The sequence below is a fragment of the Hippopotamus amphibius genome, chromosome 1, assembly GCF_030028045.1.
Source record: "Hippopotamus amphibius kiboko isolate mHipAmp2 chromosome 1, mHipAmp2.hap2, whole genome shotgun sequence".
Taxonomy (NCBI): domain Eukaryota; kingdom Metazoa; phylum Chordata; class Mammalia; order Artiodactyla; family Hippopotamidae; genus Hippopotamus; species Hippopotamus amphibius.
The window spans coordinates 127,236,485-127,250,802 of NC_080186.1; the positions used below are offsets into that span (position 1 = coordinate 127,236,485).

General features: G+C 43.7%; 1 non-coding gene across 1 annotated transcript; it reads right to left on the reverse strand.

The window, feature by feature from the left end:
• Positions 1 to 2,404: 2,404 nt before the first annotated feature.
• TRNAG-GCC (transfer RNA glycine (anticodon GCC)) lies at positions 2,405 to 2,476 on the reverse strand. Its single transcript has one exon. It is a non-coding gene; the product is annotated as a tRNA-Gly (tRNA).
• Between the last annotated feature and the right edge of the window lie 11,842 nt (positions 2,477 to 14,318).

Consider the following 14,318-nt stretch of genomic DNA (forward strand, 5'->3'; position numbering starts at 1 on the left):
GAGAGCCCTCTTCCATGTTGCAGATGGCTGTTTTCTTGCAGTGTCCTCACTTGGTGGAGAGGGCAAGAGAGCTCCCTGGGGTCTCTTTTATAAGGGCACTAATTCCATTCATGGGGGCTGCACCTTTATGACCTAATTACCCCCATCTCCTATATGTCACATTGGGGCTTAGGATTTCAACATATGAATGGTGGGGGAACACTAATATTCCATTTGTAACACAACATAGAGGGAAGCAGCTGAGGCAGTGTTCCTGGCTCCCTGTTGCCTGGGGGAGGCATGCAGGGATGCAGAAGTTACCACATGCCTTGTAGGGAGAACACGAGGGGCCAGTGGGTCAGTCAAGATCTGGGATGAGGACAGATGAGCCGCAAGATGCATAGCCTTCATTGTCACAGGCAAATGGCTGGACACAGAGACTTCAGTGGTGGCCCAAAGATCAGATGGGACCAGTCACCCTACAGTGGTCACTTGTTCACAGCCAGATCAAACCGGATTGACTCTCCATTGCAGGAGTCAGCATGGACCTGGGGACCTCTGGTGGATCCCTGGCCCTTCTCGCACCTTCATGTATACCCAGGTACCATTTTGGAGAGGCGCACAAGGATGGGATAAGTATCATTTCCACCCAAATGACAGAAAATTGATTTGAAAGAGACCGTTGTTCAAAAGAGACTGTTAAACAATTCCTGATTGCACTTGGAAAACAAAACAAAACAAAACAAAAAACCCCAACGTTGTGCTTGGAAAGGAACTTGGAAGAGAAGGTTTGGACCAGAGGAGACCGAGATGCCAAGATATAGTCTTGGCAACCCAAGCCCCATGAGTTCTAAAGAAGATGCTCTTGACCATATTTTCTCTACATGTCTAAGCAGTGGTGTGAGCGGATCTCAACCATTCTCCACATGTGTCACCCCAGGACTCCTTGGGATGGGTGCTGGTGTTCTCACTCTTTTAGAGATGATGAAAGACTCTTTGGAGGTAAATTGGTTTCCCAAGGACATGGAGTTATGCATCTGGGACTGTCCAGCTGCCCAGCCTGAGCATCTCCACTTTACTGGGCTCCCTCCTGAGGTTCCAGTCTCTCTAGCTTGGTCCCTCCAAGATTGCTGTGGCAGGAAGAGTCAGAAAGACAAGATTTCCTCCAAGTCATGGGTAAGCACTGCTTACAGGCACACAGTGCTGATGGTGAATATCAGAAGCTTAGAGAGAAGTCACCTTTGGGCCAAGCCATTGTTTTGTGCAGGTCTCAGCCTCCTGTCCTTAATGTGGCTGGACCAGCCTTTGTGGTTCTTATTATGGGTGCAAGACGCCGTCAGCAATAACCATCAAGAAACTGTGAAACAAGTAAACCAGGTTTATTACTTACAAGTTCTGGAGGGTACACAGCATGGCTGAGGCCACAGGAGGTCCTGGCAGGGGTTGAAGAGAGAGAGCACATGCCAGAGCACATGGGCTTGTTCTGCTTTTATTGGGGTCGAAGGTGGGGGGCCTAGGGTTTCTTGGGTGCACTCTTCATTAGGGAATGTAAAACATAAGAGCAAGAATTAAAGCTCAGGGAGAGAAAAACAAGTGGCCAAACCAAAGGTCTTTAAAACAGAGGGGGAACTTAATGGGGTCAGCCTAGCTTTTATCTAATCGTGGCTGGCAGTATTTGTTCACATGGCAGTCTTTGGAATGGATGCAATCAAACGCGTAAGCCAGGCGCTTGCATTACAGTTAAAAAAAAAAAAAAACCCAACTGTCAGACACTTACACTTACAGTTATGAAGAAGGATCTGTTTCTAGTCAAGGGCCTCTGGGTATAAATTGGAACAATTTGCAATGTTCTGGCACTATCTGCTCAGGAGTCATATGTATGGGATGGTCAGGGATAGTCCTGCTTTTTGGTGTTCTGAGAATCAGCCCACACAGGACTGAAAGCAGCAGGCCACAAAAAGGTTTCATCAAATCATTTGCCTGTGTCCTCACCCTGGGTTCTATAACCTCACTCCTGAAACCTCTGAAGTGGATGCTGTAGTCATAGCCTCGTCACAGAGAAGCAGGCGGGTTAAGTGGCTTGCCAAAGCTGGGATGAGTCTTTTGTCTCTGGTTCATGCTGTTTATGCCTCCAAATGCTGTTCTTCTGTGACCAGGGGTAAAGTCACTCAGAATGATCGGGGCTCAGAAAAAGACTCTGGGGAGTTACATTACCAAACTGAACTTGGATCTTCTCACCCTGAAACCGCACAACTCAGATGGGACTTGAATCCAGTCAAAACCCAGACTGGGACTTGAACCCATTGTCTTTTTTTTTTTTTTTTTTAATATTTATTTATTTATTTGGCTGCACCAGGTCTTAGTTGCAACACAGGGATCTTTTTTGCTGTGTGTAGGATCTTTAGTTGCGGCATGCGGGCTCTAGTTCCCTGACCTGGGATCGAACCGGGGCCCCTGCATTGGCAGTGCAGAGTCTTAACCACTGGACCACCAGGGAAGTCCCTGCACCCACTGTCTTTTAATTGAGATTGCACACCTGGCCTCAGGACTTGCTGAAATTCCGGTTATTTATGTCTCGTCGCAGAAAGAATTCAGTGAGAGACAAGGTGATAGGTAAGAAGTGGATTTATTTAGAGAGATGCACATTCCACAGACAGAGTATGGGCTATCTCAGAAGGCAAGAGACCCCGAAATATGTGGTGATTAGTTTTTATGGGCTGAGTAATTTCATAGGCTAATGAGCAGGAGGATGATTCCAACTATTTTGGAGAAGGTGTGGGGATTTCCAGGAACTGGGCCACCCCCCACTTTTTGGCTTTGGAACTGTCGTGGTGCATTGTGTGTCATTTAGCTTGCTAATGTATTACAATGAGGGACTTTCCTGGTGGCGCAGTGGTTAAGAACCCGCCTGCGAATGCAGGAGACATAGGTTCAATCCCTGGTCTGGGAAGATCCCAGGTGCCACAGAGCAGCTGAGCCTGTGTGCCACAACTACTGAGCCCATGTGCCGCAACTACTGAAGCATGCAAGCCTAGAGCCCATGCTCCACAACCAGAGAAGCCACTGCAGTCAGAAGCCCCCCACTTGCCAGAACTAGAGAAAAGCCCATGCACAACAATGAAGACTGAACACAGCCAGAAAGAGAAAGAGAGACAGAGAGGGACTGGGGGGGTGGGGAGGAAGCAGGGTGGGAGAGGAAGGAGGAAGAATTACAGTGAGCATATAATGAGGCTCAAGGTATACTGGAAGTCAAATCTCCTGCCATCTTGGGCCTAATCAGTTCTAACCAGGCTTTGTCATGTCCTCAACGGCTATGTCATTCTCTTAAAGGTTGTGCCCTGCCTCTTTCCCTCCTGTTTCAACCTGACATGCACCAGAGTTAATCACCAACACCTGGTTGTAGTGAAGGAAAGTTCAGCATTTATTTGTAGGACACCAGGCAGGGAGAAGGGGCAGCTTGTGCTCAAAAGATCCAAACTCCCCAGTGGCTTTCAGGGAAGGGTTTCTAAAGACGACATTTGGGGTGAGGACTGCAGGGTATATGACTTTCTTCTGATTGGTTGATGATGAGGTAACAGGGTGATGTTTTCAGAATCTTAATCATCAACCTTCTGGTTCCAACCAGTCTGGGGTCTAGTGCTTGTGGTCAGCATGTGGTCACCATCCTCCACCTGGGGGAGGAGTCTTAGTTTCTACAGAACTGCTCAAAGGTGTCTGTCAGATTGCTATGTATATCCCTTGAGAAGAAGCTAGGACTTTGCTTTATCATTGAACTGTTGATTCTTGACTGCTTTTCCTTTGTTTCTGCATTCCCTCACTTCCCTGATTAGTAACTGAGTCTGCTCTGTGGAACTCAGGGAAGGCCTAGGGGACTAAAGCCTTTTCCCACAAACAAGAAATGGGGGACACAGAGGGCCCTTTGTACCCAGGAGGGCCCTGCTGGATCCTGCTCAGTTTCAGTCCCCTCTTTCCTTTGATACTCCTCAATCCTGAGAGGAACAGAGGCAGGGCAAGAAAGGGAATACAGTTTTGGACAGAGAGGTTAATCATAAACTTGTCAGGGAAACTTGGTTTTAGGGGGACTCAGTTTAAGTTAGATCCAGCCATGACCCTGCCAGGAACAAGCACAGTGTCTGGAGGGGCATCACGTTTTACAGGAATCACAGAGCTTTCTTCACCCACATATGTTACCGAGTCCAAGCTCTCTCTGCTCGCTGCACCACAGGCCAATGAATCGGAGATGAGGTGTTGAGGCAAGGAATACGACTTCATTCAGAAAGCTCAGAAGATGGCAGACTAGTGTCTCCAAAAAACCCTCTTATCGGGGTCTGGATGCCAGTTTCTCTTATAGGATCAGAGAGGGAGAGGCGGTGAGGAAGTAAAGTAAAAAGGGATATCAGTCTTACAAAACATCTCCTGGAATGACTAGCTTCGGGGAGGGGATGTGTTCATTTCTTCTTTTCTGCAGCCATTCACAGCTGGTCAGGGTTCTCTGAGGCTGGCCATTATGTGTGATCATAATAACAAGAGCAGTGAAGAGCAGAGGTTAAAGTCAAAGAAACAGATCCAACGTGGGTCCAGTTTAGCTCTTCTCTGTTACATATAGAGGCTGGGAATGTTAGGGCAAACACTGAAAGATCCCACCCTGGCCAGGCAAAGACAGTAACAATTTCCATGAGTTATTTTTTGACAGGAGATCCTGGTGAGGAACATGGAACTAACAAGCCACCACCACCCAGAAGAATATGGCTAAGGTCAAAAGGAGAGAAGGGACACCAGTCCACATGTCCTACCCACCTCCCAGAATCCTCCTCACTGGAATCCTTCTTGGCTGAGCAGTGTGTGCACCACCAGAAAGGACTCTGAGTCAGAATGCTTGGCCAGAGACAACCCAGAAACTGATCCCATCACCATAAAACCAAAGACTGTGAGTCACGTGGCAGAGCCATCCTCCTGGGTTCCCTACCCCTCCTGCTCTCCACCCGGGCGCCACTTCCCAATAAAGTCTCCTGCTTTGCCAGCACCTGTGTCTCCTCGGATAATTCATTTCTGAGTGTTAGACAAGAGACCCCTCTTGGGCCCTGGAAGGGGTCCTCCTTCCAGCAACAAATGGTGACTCTGGTGGGGCCTCTTCACTATGACTGACATCTTGACTACTTGGGGGTACTCAGGGACCAGCTCACCCACCTACAGACCAGGCCCATCAGCTGCAACTGGGAGCCTTTTTCCCCTGGTCTCCTCCTGACATGGACAACTGGCCAGAGTGCCCCAACTGGATAAAGAACAAGAGACTTTATTGACCTCTTTCCCCTACCCTCTCTCTTTGCTGTTTAACTCCTTCTATCCTACACTTTTTTTCTTCTGTCCTGGTCCTGGTGCAGGAGCCTGGTTGAAGGGCCTCAGCCTGATCTGAGGTTGCAGCCTGATCACCTCTGGTGGGCAGAGAACACGAATTCTAGTTCTGGTCTGGTATCTGATTTCTGGTAGGGCCGAGTTCCTGCCCTCCCTTCCTGGAAGCCCAGGGGAAAGTCCTGTAATGCCTGGACATCTGCAGGTGGCAAGAGACATCTGACATCTGTAAGACCACCCATTTTGTCCCTCCTCCCTCCCCTCTTACCTGGCCTCCTATCCTCCCTTTGAAATATTTGAAAACCTGAGATATTTCCATTTACTCTGTTAGTACTTGGATCTGAAGTTCTGTTTCACTGTAGGAGGTTTTCTGAGAGACTGCAGTCTTGTATTTAAGGAAACGTCTGATTAGGATGGCCGGGCCTGTGTGTGTTTTATACTTTGTGTTCTGCGTTGTGATTTGTGATGATCATTCTGTCTTGTGAAATGGGATAACATTGTGTGGCCAACATTTTTTTAGACTCCAGAGAAAGTTGATCTAGGTAAAACTCTTGAAAATTCCAAAACTGGTTCTTTTGCATATACAGTTAGTAAAAGCAAGCTTGATCAAACGTCTTTTCAGAATTCTGACTCAGAGAGAACAAGTCCTACTAGGAGAACTTGATTTTCTCTCCCTGTGCCTTGAGACCAGGGCTCTCAGGAACACTTATCTAGACCATCTCTAATTCCTGAGATTGAGAGAAAAACAGGAAGATGCCTTTAAAAATTTATTTATTCCAGCTGTTATTTATAAACTAGTGAATTGTATATTGTGATATCTGATTCATGACTAAGTTTAGAAAATGAAGTTACATCTCTCATTGTGTCTGTCTGGATATATGTATGTTTTGGTGTGTGTCTTTGTCTTTGGATAATATTGATAATATTACAAAGGTCAATTTGTAAATAAACTCTATTAATTCGCTTAAAGAAAAGTAAGTGCTTACAAATCAAACAATTCTAAAAACAAGAGAAATTAAGCTAAATGAATTTCAGGTTCACATGAATTGGGAAATATTCAGTATTAAATTAATACCTGGTATTAATGTTTACATTTATTGATCTAATTAATGTAGATTTCTTTACAGTCATCAACATTAAGTATAATACTTTTATTGTACCTAGGTTTAATAGAAGTTAAATAAGACCTTATTATATCTGTTACAAATTTGTCAGCAAGGAAAGTAACTCGATGTGAAGAAACTTTTAAGGAAAGAAAATGTAAATGAGATAAGAGCTTTTAGATAAACTCTATTGAGATTAATCATGCTTTAGGAATGTCTGTCTAAAGCTTATTGAATAGCTAGGTCATTCCCAAATACAAGATACTAAAACATTAATTACTGAACACTGACTTCCTCTTACAGAGAAACTAAAGATAATTTGGACTATGAATGAACATGTTTGGTGCCATGTTCTCTAAAGTAAGCAAATGTTTTTAGAAATTATCACTGGTATTTATATTCACCAATCTACAAAATGAGAACCTAAAGGACATGGTTAAATAGGATGTGTGTTGTCAGTAAAGAAGGCATGAGGAATGAAATCACATTAAGGGAAAAGGACATAGGTCTAACTTACAGGTGACTGTTTCTAGATGGGAAAATAAAATAATGGATACAGAAAGTGACACAGAAGGTTTGTGGAAAGTGGACCCTGAGAAAAGAGTTTTGTACATGGTCAGGATTGACTAAGTTTAAAATAAATTTAGCTGAGTAAATAAATTTTAAAAGTAAGCTTGCGCAAAACTTGAATTTGTCTTTTCTCTCTGTTAAGAGGACAGATTTTTCTTTTCTTGAAGTGCTGAACTGCCTTTGATAACAGATTTTAAGTTTCCTTACTTTTTAAGTGATCTGTTTTGTTTGCCTTTGAAATCTGTTATTGTTACTTTGGCTAAGTGAATGACTATTGTTTCACAGTGACCTATGAGCCTATCTGACTGAGTGTTCTAAACCCTTTTTGGTATTTTTTGACAAAACTTCCTAAAACAAATTCTGATGACATCCTTTTGACCTCTAACTAACTTTGGGATGCTTCCAAGGGCCCCTGAAACATCCCAAAGAGAGATATAAACCAGGTTCATTTAGTACATTCAGTTACATGGAACATATTGTCAAATGAATACTAGATCTTAGATTTTAGCATATGGTAATTATTAATATAGATATTCTAGAAATTATATGGAGTTCCTAAAATTCTGATATGTCCTGGTAAAATGTTATCAGTCATAATTCTAGTTATTATCTTAAAGTACTGTATGTCACAGCAGTAACCAAATTTGTTGCTTGACATTGCAATCAGATTTTAAACATGTCTTCTTAAGCCTTATGTCATTATAGACAGCTATGGTTTTATTCTGATGCCTTTGCAAAAATGCTTTCTTTTCAAGAAGATTTATAAAAAGGACTTTTGGATAAATACAAGTTTCTGACTTTCAGACCATAATGCTGAACTCAGTAAGAAATTGAAGAATCCTAATGAGAAACCTGATGGCTTCATAAGCTGCTAACAAAAAGGGTAAGTTACGTAGGACTGAGTAAACTGGTGAATATGGTTATAAATTTTATGGTTTCTATCTGAAAAATTACTGGTTTAAATCTGTGTTTTCCAGGTGTAAGGAAAACCTGCCTCTCAAACTAATTATGATTTACAGTAATTTGGTAAATTATACCTCTGTAAAGCAGGACTGAAACATTTATCTTTTCTCTCTATCTGTTCCTTCCAGACATTGGAAACTCAGGTTCCCAGGAGCTTTATCAGATAAATTAGGAGGGCCTCCTCACTAACAGGTATAGAAAACTCAAAGTATTTTGAGAACCTTGAAAAGGGAGGAATTCATCTACATCTGTTAGGCAAAAATCTGTGACAAGGACAAGCCCTTGGCATGGATTTCCTAGCCCTGCAAGATCTTTTAAAAGTCCAGTCTGACACTCTATAAAAGTTTCAGCAAAGCAGAAAGCCTATGTGATCAATTATAGTTATGTAAATTATCAGGCCAAGTTTCTTTTGAGACCAGACATTTTGCAAACAAATTAGTCCTAATATCATTGTATTTGGTAAAAATGAGAGTAATTTTAGAGAGAAGAAGATTATATTTAAATGAAAATTAAGTGCCAGTTTTGCTGATGGAGGTCTGTATTTACTGAGATTCACTCCCTGGATAGTTCCTTGCTGTTACGCTATATTAATGTAAAGTCTAACTAAATTTTTAAAAAGACACTCTAAGTTGGTTTCTGAAGCTTATATCAGTAATCTACCTTTGGATGAAAATCAGATGCCCCACAACCTGCAACCAGGGAATTATGCATACTAAAAAGGACGTAATTTAAAGGATAATCTCCAACCTAGACAGAAGGACACTTATCAGAGGACACACTACACTCACACCAAGGTGAGAAGCCGACGTCAGAAGTCAACAGCTAGCCCAAGATGCTGGACCTGACTTGTATGAGCATTTATAATGTTTTCTTGACTTCTTGGACCTTTACATACAAATCAAATGTTTTTCTATCATGGGCACAAATCCTAGGTTAATTTTAAAAATCAATCCAATTGTTGGGTTGTGGCCAATTACCTATAACTAGTACTTTGGGGTTGCCTTGGGGGATTTCTCCCCTCCAAGGCTCTAATTGGATGGCCCTTAGGAAATTTACTCTAGAGAAAGAGAAAAAAATTATAGTCCTGTTCAGGGGATCCCCTAACCTTGCCAAATGATAATACCTGCTCTGACCCTGGCCATAAATTCAAATTTTCTTATAAGATCACTCAGGCTCAATCAGAATGACAGCTAAGTCTCAAACAAAAACTGTTACCTCTCATCTATTAAAGGGAAACTTCCCACAATTATGGGATGGGTTTATGTGGTTAACACCAGGCTATGATCATTTAAGTCTAAAACACTTCTATGTTGGGAATGATTAAATCATACTAAGGATGATCAGCCCAGTAACATCAGGAAATTAGGCTGGGTGCCTTATGAACAATGCCTACATGTTATTACCCTGAGAGACAGTGATTGGTGTGGAACTGACTGAGTCGGATGACTCACCGGGTTGCACCTAATGGAACTCATTGGATTTGTGTTACTAATTTATGGCCTTGGCTTCCACTGGGTTGGGTAGGAAGTTATACCCTAGGATTCCCATGGACTCAAGGTCATATATGTAACAAATTAGAGACCACTGGCATGAGCTGTTGGTTCAAGAGATCTGTATTCTGCTGGTATGACCATTAGCAGCTATTTTTGTGCCTTCTAATAGGCCATATTGAAACCTTAACAAAATTCACTGAACAGGCCTTAAAATGATAGTAAGCAGGCTATCGGCCTATTGAATTCTGAGGTCTCTATGATGAGAAAAGCGGTGCTATAAACCGCATGGCCCTCAACATCCTTACAACATATCAGGGAGGCACCTGCACCATATTTCAGACTGAATGCTGTGTTTTCATACTTGATGAATCCTCTAATGTAGCACATTTAATGAAGCACATGAAAAATCAGATTTCCGCCTTAAGCAACCCATTCCCAAGTCTTGACCTCTTCAAAAACTGGTTTGGGGTGGGAAGCTCTTGGCTTAAATATTTACTTATAACTCGAATAATGTTATTAGCTATATTGTATTTTGCCTGTTTCACAAGATTATTGTTTCTTGTATTACAAATGTGTGACTGAACCGCCAACAAAAATAATGATGACTAGGCGACTTGAAGCAGTTGATCAAATATATAGTTCTGTATGTGATCAATGATTGTAATAGTGTAACTCTGGATATGGGAAGATGCAACAGGAGGGAATTTTTCCTGGACTGTAACAGACTAGGAATACAGGTGGTCCAGAGACCTTTGACTTTTGTTGAAAAGACCTAGTCCAGTCCAGAAATAGCACACTGAGTGGCCTATTAACGAAATCTTTGCCAAACCTAGGAATGAGCCTTCCTAGCACTGTGGGACGGACGAAATGGTCATGAAACGCCTCCCAAAGCATGGTCAAATTTATGATCACGAGGGGGCCCTGTCAACTATAAATTGGCACTTGCCATCTACCTCTCCTGCAGTTATGAAATCACAGGTGCTCCTGCAGCTGCTGACCTTCCACATCCCCTGAAGGGAATTCAGGGTGGAGACCAGGAATGAGGCGCTCTGTGCTTTGGAAAACTGGGCCGGATGGAACAGGTCTTCAGATAGTTAGACGTTTTCAGGAGCTGATTTTATGAGCCCAACCCTTGCATCTCCTCATATCTAGAAAGCACTAAATCCCTACATGGTGACATCTGCTCCTCATGACTAGCAGAAACCCCCTTACAAAGAAATGTGTTTGGTTGCATGTACTCTTCCTTTACCAAGAATACATATATACTAATCTTCCCCCTTGCCTTTTTGGAACAGTTTCTCAGAGCTATCTGGGATGCTGTCTCCCAGGCTGCAGTCCTCATTTTGCCCCAAATAAACTCAACTCGCAACTCTCACCTTGTGCTTTTTTTTAAAGTTGACACTATTTAGCTAAAACTAGACAACTGGCTACCTGGCTACAAGTCTCCCTTGAGAAGTGTCAGGTCCAGACTGGGTTTCAAGCTTATTCTCGTGAAAAGAAATGAGTTTTACTTTGCCTATTAAAATTCCAATTTTCACTCTTCCAACTACTTCTAATTTGGTCTGTTATGCTAAAATGACAGACCAAGGGATTGAGATTTTAATCATTCTGAACTCAGATCCAGGACTTCGAACTCAGAAATATTCACAATTCAGTGTCTATTCTCCAAATTGAGGTAGGACTATGCCCCATTTTAGCAGGAAGTGGCCAGAGCCATCATTGCCCAGTTTCCTGAAGTAAAAACTGAGCAGGACTCTGGGGCTTCTTAATCAAATCCTTTCTGTGTCCCCTATTTCTTGTCTGTAGGATACAGGCTTCATTCAGCCTCCTGGACCTTCCTTCCCTGAGTTCCAAAGGGCAGGTTCAAACAGTGGCTAATCAGGGAAGGGAGGGGATGCAGAAGCAGAGGAGGAGTCATCAATGGTGGTGCAGCCTTGGGGCAGGTCCTGGCTCCTCCTCAAGGAACATGCATAACAATATCTCTGAGCTCTTCTGCAGAACTAGGGCCCCCACCCAGATGGAGGATGGTAACTTCAGGCTGAGCTCAGGATTCCTGAGCACCACCCTGTCACTCTACCACCAACCAATCAGAAGAAAGTCACACATCCTGCAGCCCTCACCCCAAATTTTGCCTTCCTTTTCTGGGCCCAGTGATGACCATCCTGTTTGGCCTTCTGTTTGGCCCCTGTCTGTTTCAACTCCGACAGGGTCCAACAGTTTCAGGCTAAATTGTTGTTACTATGAGGGTGAATGTTGGTTTGGGCACAAAATACTTCAGTTTAGGTCAGGTGGAGAGAGATTCTACTCTACTAGGACATCCACTCTCAGCAGGAAGTAGTTACAGAAGGAAACCTCCACCCCAATTCCCAAGAAGTATCTTGAGTATGAAGTCTCTCAGAGGGGAGTTGTTAGGGGAAATCCTGACTGAAACAGCTCACCCTGGCCAGGCAAAGACAGTAACAATTTGCATGAGTTATTTTACAACAAGGAAATCCTGGTAAGGAACATGAAACTAACAAGCCACCACCACCCAGAAGAAAATAGGAAAGGTCAAAAGGAGAGAAGGGACACCAGTTCACATATCCTACCCACCTTCCAGAATCCTCCTTGCTGGAACCCTCGGCTGAACGGTTGCGTGTGCCACCAGAAAGGACCCTGAGTCAGAATGCTTGGCTAGAGACTGTAACAGGGAAGAGCTAAATTGGACTCAATGTTGGATCTGTTTATTTTACATTAACCTTTGTATTCTATTGGTTTTGCTACAAGTTTAGAATGTTGCTTTATAGCCTGAAATATACAGGATAGCCCATTCTCTGAGCCTCTGACCTTTGAGGGTGTAACACTTTTCCATTCATATAAAGTTGCAGAACAGAGAATAACATTCGTCTTGTTGGAGGTTTACAGGAATATCATGACCTGACCTAGATGGACAGCTGAAAGAACAAAGGATTCTGGCACCAAGAAGTCTGCAACAACCAACAACACCCCCTTCCCTTTTTACTATAAAAGAAGCCTGAATTCTAACACAGGCAAGATGGTTTTTTGACAGATACGAGTCTGCCATCTTCTTGGTCTGCTGGCTTTCTGAATAAAGTCATATTCCTTGCCTCAACACCTTGTCTCCGATTCATTGGCCTGTCTTGTGGTGAGCAGAGTGAGCTTAGACTCGGTAACAAGATCACCCAGAAATTAATCCCATCACCATAAAACTCAAGACTGCAAGCCACATGGCAGAGCAGTCCTCATGGTTTCCCTTACCCTCCTGCTCTCCGCCTAGGCACCCCTTCTCAATAAAGTCTCCTGCTTTGTCAGCACCTGTGTCTCCTCAGACATTTCATTTCTGTTATTTATTTATTTACTTATTTACTTATTTATTTGTTTGTTTATTTTATTGGCTGTGTTGGGTCTTCATTGTGTACACGGGCTTTCTCTAGTTGCAGTGGGGGGGGGGCTACTCTTCATTGTGGTGTGCGGGCTCCTCATTGTGGTAGCCTCTCTTGTTGCAGACCACTGGCTCTAGGCACATGGGCTTCAGTAGTTGTGGCACATGGGCTCAATAGTTGTGGCTCATGGGCTTAGTTGCTCTGCGGTATGTGGGATCTTCCTCGGGCAGGGATCGAACCTGTGTCCCCTGCATTGGCAGGCGGATTCTTAACCACTGCACCACTTAGGAAGACCCGGACAATTCATTTCTGAGTGTTAGACGAGAGCACCCTCTCGGGCCCTGAAAGGGGTCCCCCTTCTGGCAACAGGAACATTTTCCTGATCTGCTTTCTCTATAGCCACCTCATGAGGTTTCTTTCTCCCCAAATTTTTGTTTTAAAATTTCAACCAGTAGGGACTTCCCCGGTGGTGCAGTGGTTAAGAATCCTCCTGCCAATGCAGGGGACATGGGTTCGATCCCTGCCCCAGGAAGATCCCACATGCCACGGAGCAACTAAGCCCGTGAGCCACAACTATTGAGCCCATGTGCTGCAGCTACTGAAGCCCGTGTGCGTAGAGGCTGAGCTCCACAACAAGAGAAGCCACTGCCAAGAGGAGCCCGTGCACCACAATGAAGAGTAGCCCCTGCTCACTGCAACTAGAGAAAGCAACTAGAGAAGACCCAATGCAGCCAATAAATAAATAAATAAATTTATTAAAAAAAATTCAACCAGTAAAGATTTTAAAAAGCAAAGAGGGAATTCCCTGGCAGTCAGTGGTTAAGACTTGGTGCTTTCACTGCTGTGGGTCCAGGTTCAATCCCTTGTCAGGGAACTAAGATCTCACAAGTCGCAGGGAGTGGCCAAAAAAAAAAAAAAAAAGGCAAAGAAATTGTCTGGAAGATATTTATGTACTTATTTGCTTTGGAAGAAAGTTTTCTCACTACTGAGTGAAGTGTCTGCCCCTTAATGAAGACCGGCCCAATGCAAGGTTTGCAAGGGACCAACTTGGCAGTGTGGGTGGGAAATCTGTATTTCAGGATCGTCTATAGGAAGCAAATGACCAAAAGGGGGCAGTAAAAGCCAGTGGATGAGTGAGGAGTACTTGCTGGGATGGGGAACGAACAGCCCCATTCAGCGCCTGGAGTCTCCGGGAAAGCTTCCCTTTACTTATACACAGGGACAAAGGGCACTTAACTTTTATCCTGGCACCTCTATAGTGAGACATCTCCTTGTCTATATTTGTTGGGGGAAGTGGAATAAGGGAGGAACAGGAGTTATCAGGAAACATTTTTCCCACCCAGTCCACACCATGTCCTTCCCCTTCCCAGAAGGAGAGGCCTGGGGTGGGTGTGGACGGTGGCCAGGCTCTTCTTCTTAGATCTGAACTCCTCAAAGGCGGTCCAGGCTGTGCCAGAAGGAGTGGAATGAAAATGTCT